General features: G+C 43.9%; 1 protein-coding gene across 1 annotated transcript in view; it reads left to right on the plus strand.

Annotated features, from left to right (window-relative positions):
* Positions 1 to 12205, plus strand: part of LOC115177013 (FH1/FH2 domain-containing protein 3) — a 227461-nt gene that overhangs the window by 1244 nt on the left and 214012 nt on the right. The window lies entirely within an intron of this gene.

The raw sequence follows: 12205 nt of genomic DNA on the forward strand, positions 1-12205 counted from the left end.
ACAGCTCAGTGGCATTAATACTTTCCTCTAATCAGGATGGAGAAACCATTAATGGGTGTAAAGTAAACATCCTCTTGATTGATGCTACCGGCCGGGGAGAATGAGACATCATTGGTTTGACAGTCAATTCAGACCATTTCCAAAATGTAAACAACCTATGAATACCGTGCCAGAGGGCTAGTTTTAGGAGCAGTGTTCGTGTGGTATTCACTGGAGTCTAGTGGAGCGCTGCATGCATGGACAGCTGATGAGGACCATGCTGGAATGGATGGACAGACCTAGGATGTGTCCCAAAGAGCACCCTATTCCCTATATAGAGCACTGCTTTTGACAATGGCCCATAGGGTATTCAGCATTCCATAACTCAGAGGAACTAGGTCAAAAGAAGTGTACTACATACCTAGGGGATTGGCTTCCATTTGGGACACAGACTATAGATTGGACGGGTGTGAACTAGACTGCCATGCCATGGCCTTGGTCAGGGGGACAAGCAGCTTTGAGCGTTACATGGTATTCTCCCTAGGCAGATGGGTTGCCTTGCCTAGCCCACATTAACCATGTTCCTGTTGTCCTAGCTCTGGAATTTCTGAGACTAGTTCAATGGTGACCACAACAGTAAAGCTCTGTTTAGTTGACCTGATCTCTTCACCACAACTAGGGTTGCAAAGCTACCAGTAAATGTGGTAATTAACAGAAAATCTATGGCAATCTAATGTAACCTTTGTAATTTATACTTGAATAACTTAACAAAATATATAAGAATATATATAGTATTCATTTGTTATATCTGTGTCCATATTGTCCATGAGTTTCTAATAAATAGACCATGTGGTTGAAATATAAATGGTCTAATTAATTTTTTTAAAAAGCATCTAATCAAGAATGCCATTATTTTCAATTAACTCTGCAACTCTTCCAACTATTGACTTTTTTCACACCCGCCAACAGTTTGACGACAAAACATTTACAACAAATACATGTTGACGACATAGTAAAATAAATACAAGTGTGTATAAAAGAGGATATTTCATGCTGAAACCCTCATATTAAACACCAACGATATTCACTAAGTTGATGGTTTATATTTAAGAAAATGTTTTACAGCTTTGTCATTGTATTTTCATTTGTATTTTCTGTTTTAAAATTCATCATATTCAATTATTTCCTATATTTTACTTGTGATAAGGCCGGAGAGAGGACCAGAGATAATTAGACACCTGAGATAACCTGAAGTACCCAAAAGGGCCACTAGATGTCTTGTGACAGATTACATAAAATCTTTGAAAGATAGCAACATTCTTGTAGTTTACTGGTAAACCTAGAACATTTACAGTAATATACACTCCCTTTGCAACCTAACAATGACTATATTACCGTAGAACAGTGAATCCTAACCAGGGGTACCAGTGTAATCGATGTGAAATGGCTAGTTAGTTAGCGGTGGTGCGCGCTAATGGCGTTTCCATCGGGTGACGTCACTCGCTCTGAGACCTGAAGTAGTTGTTCCCCTTGCTCTGCAAGGGCCGTGGCTTTTGTGGCGCGATGGGTAACGATGCTTCGTGGGTGTCAGTTGTTGATGTGTGCAGAGGGTCCCTGGTTCGAGCCCGGGTTGGGGCGACGAGAGGGACGGAAGCTAAACTGTTACACCAGGACCATAGGCCTACTGGTAAAATACACATGAGGGGGTACTTCAGGGGTACTCCGGGCAGAGCTAAATTCAGTTGGTGGTACAGTAACTAAAAAAGGTTGGGAACCACTGTCGTAGAGGACTGATGCAACAACCACACAATGGCTAATGTGCCCTTTGGTGTCTAACGGGGTCGCTGAGAAAGACAATATTATTGTGAGGTTTTAGTGAAAAGACAAACAAACGAAGAAAGAAAGAAATGTAACAGTTAACGCTAAACTATGTTTGACATCTTGTCATCTTGTGGTTCTTTGCACAACTTTGACTTACAACTCTGATTTCCTCGCTTCTATTTGGTCGTTTTAGACCTCATCCAGTGATCTATTGTTCATACACAATGGTATTTACACACTGCTTGTAATTTTGATTAACCAGTCTTTGAAAGTCTATACTCAGAATGTTTTCCGGTACCAATTCTCTCTTGTGACTCTGACATCATAGGTATAGCATCCTTGCCTTGTTTAATCATCTCTGTGTCAACTATGCTGAATCATTGGCTGACTCTTTTGATTAGTAGACATTTTGACCTATCGTCCTCAACATAGCCCTCAAAGCTAACCTACTTTTCCATTTCAATGTCATTTCTCATCTTCACTGGATTTACCATTGTTTTTTGGCCAATCATGCCTCATGCCTGTCTTCCTTTATCCCCACTTATTTCAGGAGGCGATATGTTCCTAGATATTCACTGTTATGTCTGCTTCGGCCAATAGTTGGCCTACACCCATATCATTGTATTGCCAGTTTCGACCAGATGAAAGAAAATGGGCTCTCCTTCTGCAGTACCTTGTGGTTACAGGAGTTCAGCGTTCTTTTATAAAATCCCTAACAGTGACAAATGATGTCAACCAGATGCTTAGCTATTCTTTGTCTCTGATGGTCATTCAGAGGATCCCTCCCTCTCCAGTTGAGCTATAAACCTACTTCCCAGTCCTGCTGGATTTATCTGCATCTAAACACATTGTCAGAGGGCCTCTTCCTCTAACCATGACATTTAAACAAAGTGGAGAGGAGGAGAGGCCCATTGGGTTTGGAGACAGAGGAGCTGACTCGTATGTTGAGCATTCATCTCAGCCCCAGTTGAAAAGTCACGCAGGTCCCTAATACAAACTTCATTTGGGATCTTTCTTCATTCTGTCAGATCAATTGTCTTTTTCACTGGGTTTGAAAAGAGCTCGGTAGATAATATGTCACGGAACCCACAGGATGCTGTGGAACACCACAAGAGGCTGGTTTTCATTCTAGAACCTATTCCACTCCACTCTGCTCTGACCAACAGGGTGGGAAGGGAACTCTCTCCCTGCTGCCTGCTCTGAGGCAAAGGGGAGAGAGGGAGGCTGACAAAAAGGCTGGCTGTACTTGTTTGGTTTCCACACTCTATTGGCCTCCATCTCCTGCTGCACCAGCCTTAGTTTAAGCTGATGGCAGTTTAGCAGAAGGCCTATGGGACCGCAGGGTGCCAACGAAAAGGCTCTGTGATGCCCTGCCTGTGAACTAACTGATGCACTAGCGGTTAGCTTCAACTGGCTAACCAGACAGCAGCAGCTGTAGTTATCAATTAGAGCCCAGGCAGATACCAGAGGACTGTCAAGGGGGAGACCTTATCCTTTATGTCTATGTTGAAACTTGAAAGTATTCTCGACTTTATGTTTAACATTTTCACATCCACCTGTCTTCAGTGAGTTATTGGTGGGTATTTACTACCATAGACACCAGTAAACACATGTACAAACACATTAAGACAGAAATGCAAGTTCCCAATTGCACAGTCATACCATTGACCGCCTGTGTCTCGCAGAGTTGCCTCCCCACCCGCTACATCTGGGAATGACTGAGAGTGGATGTACAGACTGGTATTAATAGCCCAGTGCTAACACATGTACCAGGGGAGTCAGACAGGACAGCACACTAGCAGATGCTGCTGTTGTCCCAGACTTGCTCCCTCCCTCTGCTGCTCCTGTCAGTTCCAACCTGGCTGACTGGAGTCTCTGGGGATGAGAGGTGGAGACGGCTGGGGATGGGGGGGAGGAGCGGTGCGGACGGCTGCCTAGAGATGGTGATGCCATGGGGACCTGCCTGCCTGGTCTTTCTCATTGCTGACATTGACAATCAGCTCAAATAGACAATGCCCTGTGAGCATTCACACACAGTCAGTATCATATTCAGTTTGTGTTGGATTTACAATCTCTTTGTGCACGAGCATTGATTGCGTTATTTTACTTACACCCAAAGTCTAACCTTCAAATAGCACTCAACTTCCTCTTTGTGTAGATACCACTGAACATACTTGATCAGAGTTAGATAGAACAGAACGTACGAGGCATGGCCTGACTCAGGATTTCATCGCATAATGTATTTTGCTTTTGGACGACTTTTGGACTGTGAATAGACAGAGTGCATTCAGTATGCTAGGGCTGTGTCCCACAATCAGCCCAACGCATCACCGGGGGCACACTGCCTGCCCTCCAGGACATCTACGGCACCTGGAGTCACGGTCAGGCCAAGAGGATCATGAAGGACCTCAGCCACCCGAGCTACGGCCTGTCCACCCCGCTACCATCTAGAAGGCCGGAGACAGTGCATCAAAGCTGCGACCGAGAGACTGAAAAACAGCTTCTATCTCCAGGCCATCAGACTGTTAAACAGTCACCACCAGCAGGCCTCCGCCCAGTACCCTGCCCTGAACTTAGTCACTGTTACTAGCCGGCTACCATCCTGTACTCTGCTGTCATGACGTTGGCCTCTTTGGGTACAGGAAGGACAGTTGACCCCCTCCCCTTTGTACCATCACCCAACCTACCTTCCCCCCAACCCAGTGTTGTAAAAATTCCAAGAGGAGAATCTACTACAACATGTTTCATAGAGAGACAAAGGACATTCTTCCAACTCATAGAATTGGAGAACCGAGCGACATGTGTGTTCTGGAGAAGATATGCAAGATTGATGAAGACTCCAGCTACGAACTGATCTGCTTGGTACAATTTTGTGATACTCAGAAGAGACAATATAGCCATATTACCATAAAACTGTTTATAATAGCCTCAGCGATGAGACTGACATCATAATGGTTGTATAAAATGTATTAATAAGGATAAAGCTATTTGTAATGCATTGAGATGCTATGTACTGATGTTAATGTGATAGAATTGTATTTCTGTAACCAAGTCTAACTCAGTCATAGGCACGCCCCCAGGGACACATACAGGACCAGGCGTCATTTGACAAGCCTGTTCTATGAGCACTATAAAACACCCCCTGATTTACATTTCTACAGACCAGGCCTCCACTTCATGGCCATTAGGTTTATCATCCAAGTACTCTACTGAAAGTGAACCATACCACGTGGTTAACTTTTAGACTATCGATATCGACAGAATAAGAACAAGTCTTTGATATTAATTATTAGTCTGCAGCTAAGTAAATTATATCATCGAACGCGAAGACCAACCACATCCATTCTATGACGACATTAATGAATGTCGCTCTGAAAGATCCATTCTAACCGAGAGAGAGAGAGAGAGAGAGAACGTGGACAAACTCTCCATCAGAACATAACTCTTCCAAAGGGATCCCGACGACACATGAGCGTAAATATATATTGATTGCAATTGTTCCCGAATGAGTGAGCCTTCAATTGTCAATTGTTAATATTAATGAACTCTGTGTAAGTTCTCAGCTTACCGTTTATGACCCATTGTCTAACAGACCAGCCATGCTTGTTAGCCATTAGGGCACATTACTATACCAATCCTTTGTGACGATAATTACTGTTTGTATGTTTTCTGTTAATTACTTAGTGTAGTAAATAAATGATTTTAAGACAATTGATGTATGGATGATTTTAGTAAAGACTGGGTTCGTGCAGATACAACAATTTACGACGTTTGGGAATGAGACTTGACGCGAGGTAAAATACACCATTGAAACTAGAAGATAATCGGCCTATACTATAATAGAATATTATAGTACAGGAAAGTTATATTAGGAAAATTATAGCTTTGTAATCTGAATATTCTCCTTGGTGCCCCGATCTCCTAGGTAATTACAATTAAACGATTAATCAGTTTAGTCGCGTGATAATAATTACAGGGAGCTAATTGATAAACCTATCTTCAGTTTAATGGTACCCAAAGACACGACATATATGGAGCCCCCGTGCGAGGAATCTAAGATAGAATTGGACTTTGCTGTGAAATTCTATATATCAATTGTGCAAACAGAATTGTACAAACAGCCTGCTATCTAAACAAAGTGATTGTGCATTTTCCATTGAGAGAAGCTATTTAGAATAGCTCCGGTCTTATGTCGATAAAAGAGAGGAATAAATTCCAGTTTTAGTCCGTTAGGCCAAACGGTACTATTTCTGTCGGTCAATATTAACTTCTAGAGTAAGGTTAGAATTTAGAAGTTAACTGTCCGGTAACCGAGCCGAATAATTTGCCTACCGCACTAGGACAGTGTGGGCAGACCGTATGCGTATCTGTATTTTAGTACCGTGTCGCTCCGGTCAGCATAAACGCTAGCAGAATATGCTGAATGGGGTTAAGGTGAGACGTCACTAGAAAACCCACCCTTTCCATAGTGAAAGGATCCTATTTTGGTGCTTGGAAGGATACTCCTGAACCAAGTAGCAATAGCTTAGCATTACGGGCAAGCTAACAGAGAGGGAACATTTCCTCTCCCCGTACCACGTTTAAAATTCCTCCGTAGCGCGACGGAAGTCCGACCTTTGTACTTCCGTTTAAATTTCATCATTCTGCACCCTGGTGGTGAAGAATTGCCAGTACATCTCTAGGGGAAATTCAAACGTGGAGCAGGGTAACATATCCAGACAATCGCAATTGACGGGATATGACGTCTCATTCAATTTAACTAACAAGTGAAATTGCCAGATTTACCTTTTCAAGGTGGGCGTCCATAATGAGACATGATTAACTTTTTCCAAACTTAACTTAGATTAAGCAAGGCTCTCAGGTTAATTGAACGTTAATTCCCAGATAGCCTATACAGGTTTGATATATCATAAATAGATTAATCAGTAAAATCTGCTTTAGCAAGGCACATTCAGTAAAACCCATTACTGACGGGAGTGAATCCCATGTGGCTTCGGCCTTAAGGGAAAGTATAGTGGTGAATGTACCCTAAACATTTAGTTAAATTGTCGAACATACCTTTCTAGGTTCTTCCAACTAAATGAGACAACTTAAACTTTGCATATTAACCTTGATGAAGCAAACTCTCAGGTAATTCAAGTTTAATACCCAGACAGCCTACCCAGGTAGGACTAATCATTGGCATTGATTAATTCAATTTGCTTTTGCAAATTCATTCACGCCCAACTTCCACAGTACTGTACAGTACTGATGGTTCATTAACGTCTATAAATAGATTAAAATCGTCTTTGCAGCTCCCCACATTCCAAAACCAAATTTTGGAAAATTAGGAAAAACATTTTTCCTTTCAAATGTTCTAATAATGTGCAGGCTATCAGAGTGGGTGGTCCCAACTCGCCCGCTAACTAGTGAACCTCCACCCATAAATGGATTGATCTCTGACCTCAGCAGCGATAACAACCCTAATTATGCCATTAGTGGAAAAGCAGACAACAATGTTTTCCAAAATCAACCATCGGGCGCAGGCCTCGTAAAGGTTCTCTCCAGTCTAGCTCTGATGTCTTGCCATCCGAGATTGCCATCTGTCCAATACCGCAGTGCACAGCTGAAGCACGAGCAGGTAACGGTAGACATAAAGGGACAGGTGGAGAGAACCGGGAAACCAATGACCAAGGCAGACAAGGGAAAAATTCTGCTAGCTATGGAACTGCGTTCGAAAACTGAACAATTAAATGTAATTGCAAAAACGTATGACGATGAACAAGCACAAGCTCTTCAACAAAATCGTTTTCTACAGGAACAAAATCATATGCTACAGGAACAACTCGATTTAGCCAAAACTAAATACGATGATGTCCACGCCAAACTAGATAAATCTGAAGAGTTATCTACAAACAGGAGCGCTCAACTTGACAACATGCATGCAGTTTTGTTGAATGTTACTCAAAATAACGCGGTGCTCCTCAAAGCGCTGCAGACCAAAGACGATCAGTTAATGAACACAATGACAAAGTTGGATGATAAATCAGCAGAACTTATTGAAGTCGCTGACCAAATGAATGATGAGAGAACTCAGGTGATGAGGTTGGAAATATTGATTTCTAAGCAAGCAGAGGAAATCTCATCACTGAATCTCTCGCTCCGTACTCAAGACCTCTATCTGCAAACCATGACAGATAAGTTTGAGACCGAAAGGAGCAGGTGTGACACTCACGTGTCCAAAATCAGTACTCTAAGCGCTCAAGTGGACTCTGCAATGCAGCAGAATTCCACCCTTAGGTACCATCTGGAGGAAATCCAGAATGGTCACGCTCTACAGCGCGACTTCCCATCCAAGCAACCGGAGCCCTGTACTCACAGGAGTGAAGACAATAGGTTTCAGACCTTGCCTCGCTCATGTGTCCCTCAGTCTTCTCCTCTTGGCCCTTCGGTACTGAGTAATATGGCGCCTCTTGGCCAACAACAACAAGGCTTGGCTTCCTCTCTTGGCCTTTCGGCCCCAATCTCTCCACAGGATGAAGCCAACCCTCTCCGCCCGCTTGGCGCGGAATACCTTGACAAACTCGTCAAGAATTTCCCCACCTTTGACCCCATTCCAGGTCAGCCAAATGATACTGAGACGTTCCTAGCTGACATAGAGGACGCGTTGGATGGCTACCCGAACGCTACGGGTTCTGACAGGGTTTACCTGTTGAAGCGAACGTCGAATAGACACGTGACGAGGTTCATTCGTCTACAACAGCAACACGTGCTAAATGACTACGCTAAACTTGCCACAGCTTTGAAATTAGAATTCAGTGGTTCTGCGACTCGCAAACACGATAGCTCACTGGCTAACACCGTCAAACAAGCTCGGAACGAACACCCACAAGCTTACTATCATAGGCTTCGTTCAGCTTACTTTGGCCTACTCACTGAAACCGGAATGGAAGAGCTGTTACCATTCAAACAAATGTTTCTGTCAAACATGTATCCTTCCAAACATGTATCCTCCACCTTCATTACCTACTTGGGCCCTGCCGCCCACGTTGGCTTGCCTATCTTACAACTCAGAGAGCTTGCAAGCACAGCTTTTGAGGCATCAAAAGCTCGCAACGCTAAGAGCCCTGACCACTCAGTTTTGAAGTTTAACCAGGAGCACTCACTCCAGTTAGAGGGTGCATTATCAGGTATTGGAGCGTCGACAGATGACGCACAACAACAGTTTCTACCACGAAACCACGATTCCAATAACCTCCGCGGTCAAAATAACTGTAAAGTACGTAGCCATCAACATGACTACCGCTACAATCGACCCGTTCCCTACGTTCCTGCACCCAACCCACAAAAAGTATCAGAGCACAAGGGTAACAAAGGGTTGAAGGACGATCAAAACGTAGACCAATGTTCTCCAGAAGTCCCACTACGGGAAGAACTTAAGCGAGAACAATTTGAGAAAAGGGTAAAAGATAAGTCACAAGGACTAGACGGGGAATTACCGGACACCAGGTCCGCAGGAATTAACACCCATAGCAAGGACGTTAAAGTTCAAATTTCTCCCGCTCTCATTCAAGACCCTATCCAGGGCCCGCTTGATCAAGAAACAAGCCCCCGGGCTTTGTCTATAGACTCTGATACAAAAGTTGCAAAGATAAAGGTCAAACGCTTCGTTAAAGCCAAGCCCACTCAAAATCGGAAAAGTCAATCTGCTTCCATCTTGAACAGACATGGCACATCACGTCGTTGCGAACGACCACTCCACTTTGTGGGGAATATGTCCACTAACCACGAATCTAAACGGCCATACCTGGAAACAGTCCTGGAGGACTGCTTAGCTTGTCATGCGCTAATTGATTCGGGTGCGACAATATCACTCATCTCTCAAACATTGTTTGATGATCTAAAAAGGGCTTTGAAGCCAACTAAACGTTGGTTAAAAGTGGAACGATGCGACACTAAACTTCGAGGGGTCACTCAGATGACCTCGCCTCTCACATTGAGAGTCATGCTGAAACTACACTTTCAGGACGTATCGCTCGTTCACCCTGTGTATGTTACCAGCCTCGAAACTGTAACCCTGCTACTTGGAGCAGACTTGATGGATCGGTTACTCCCATTGATGGATTGGAAAACCAACCAGGTATGGTCACAGGCCACAGTGCCTTCTCCACTGACCACACTGTCTTCCCCTAACGCTAGCTGCAACGCAGTCCTTCACGAGGGGTATCTGTCGAAAGCACCCCTTGGGAAAAAGACGTTTAGAAACCTCTTGGTACAAAATCCGATCCATGGAGATATTACGATATCTCGACACATTCCATCAGCCAACCTGATTGACCATTCTTTTCATGATTTCGAGCCAGATGTCTCTGTGAATAAGCAACTTCCCTCCCCCTTGCAGTCGTGCAATACGATAGTTGAGATGAACTTCTCTTGCCCTTCGGACACTTCCGCAAGCACTGCGGCCGTATCAGCAAGTAAAACATTGATGCACAGAGTATACTCTGCTTCCGATGATACACCTTCCGCTTTGTTGGGGACTGTCACCCCTTACAATGACACTAATGGCGTCAGTCCAGCAACTGACCCGATGACTCCCACTGGTGAAACACTTTGCAATATCACAGACCGATATCCTCATCTCAGTTCGCAGGTAATGAAGAGGTTGCCACACGCAGACGCGGTGGGGACTGACATGCCTCGACAGCCACTGAGCGTTTTGAAGCACAAACACCAGGAGATTTGGTTGAAAGGTTACAGCCATTCTCATAACAACGCGGCCGCTGAAAACTCGTACGTAGGGTCCGATCTTCTTGTTTGCGCATCGGACACCAACACCACCCGCTGGTGGGGGGGTCCCGAGGCACAAAGGGGGGGAATAGTAGCCCAGACCCATGATGAGCCTCATCGAGGCCGGTGGGGGGGTCAAGACTACGGACAACACCGTACGAGGCTGCCAGAGCATAAATCAAATCTAGTTGTAAACTCTCCTATGAGAACAGTGAGGTGCAGACAGGCCCCTAGATGGGGATTATCTTAGAACACATCTAAGATAGTACTGAGGTGTACCACACTGGTCGTAAAGGAAGTCCAAATGGCATCAATAATCATTCTTTGCCATGTGTAGGTTCAACTACAATACAACTAGTAAAATGCTCCAATCATGTGTTCCGGTAGATAATATTTCAGAATAAATCGGTAGGATAACTGGTCCCCTTGAGTACCAGTACTAGCAACAGTCAGTCCCGCTACAATCAATAAGAAGATTAGTAACCTCACAAGTTAAATTGCGATTGATAATAGCGACATAGGAGTCACTCAGAGTGCAAAACGTGGAGGGGAATCTCCAGTGCACTCTTCCAATGGTTAACACACATGCCACTAATAAATAGGACCCTCCATTCAGGAGGAAAATTATTAGAAGTCATGAACCATGATCACACCACGTATGACTGGTCCAATACTTAAAGAGTACTTCCGTCGTGAGGTTAGCTCCTCCGTGGATAACATAGCTATGAAATAGACTTCATACCTATCGCCACTACAAAAGTGGAAGAAACAGTGACTTGTAGAAAAACTACTACAGGCTCCCTTGACACCATTTCTGACTGACCTCCAGGCATTGACCTGAAAATTACCTGACTACGTCAGACTCATTCTGAACAAGTTGTAATCTGCCCGGATACTTGGTTTTCTTCCCTTGACATGCGCGCGTGTGTAAGCATAAGCGCACATGCACAACGGAACATCCAATTAGGATTTATGCTAGGACCACTTAAGGGCCCAAGCAATAGACCAGCCTTAGTAAAGTTGAACATTTACTTCTAGGCCTTTGACTCTACAGCACTCACCAGTTGTCTTCCCAGAAGTCCGTAGGTCATACCTGTAGACTGCCCAAAACTAGTGCATTACAGCTGTAGACTTATCATATAGTTATCAACTTAGGATAGCGCCTAAGCAACACACCAAGTAGGAAAAACCCTAGATATGGCATTAGAGACAATGCCATGATAATCATTTTGCCAGAACATTGGACTTATATAGAATAGATATATATATAAATATATATATATAGAGTAGATTTTTTTTTTTTGTGTGAGAACTATATTTTGTATATTTTTTTTGTTTTGTTTATGCTTTCATTCCTTTTCGGTTCAGTTCCTTTGACACATAGGAAGTGATAGAGCCATAAACAAAGTCCCCATACAACCATCACTTAGTGCCACAACGCCGCTCATTGGGGAATGAATGTAATTATATATATTTCATGAGTGTGTGTGCGTTGTTAACATACTGCCAGATCTTCCAGTCTGGACGACGGGTCCGGAACGGCGACCCCAAAGCCGGACACCCACAACCTATCCTTGTGGCGGCATGCCCGCTGTCAGAGAGACTACCAAGGTAAACCACCAGAGGGGGGGACCGC

The sequence above is a fragment of the Salmo trutta genome, chromosome 37, assembly GCF_901001165.1.
Source record: "Salmo trutta chromosome 37, fSalTru1.1, whole genome shotgun sequence".
NCBI classification, from domain to species: domain Eukaryota; kingdom Metazoa; phylum Chordata; class Actinopteri; order Salmoniformes; family Salmonidae; genus Salmo; species Salmo trutta.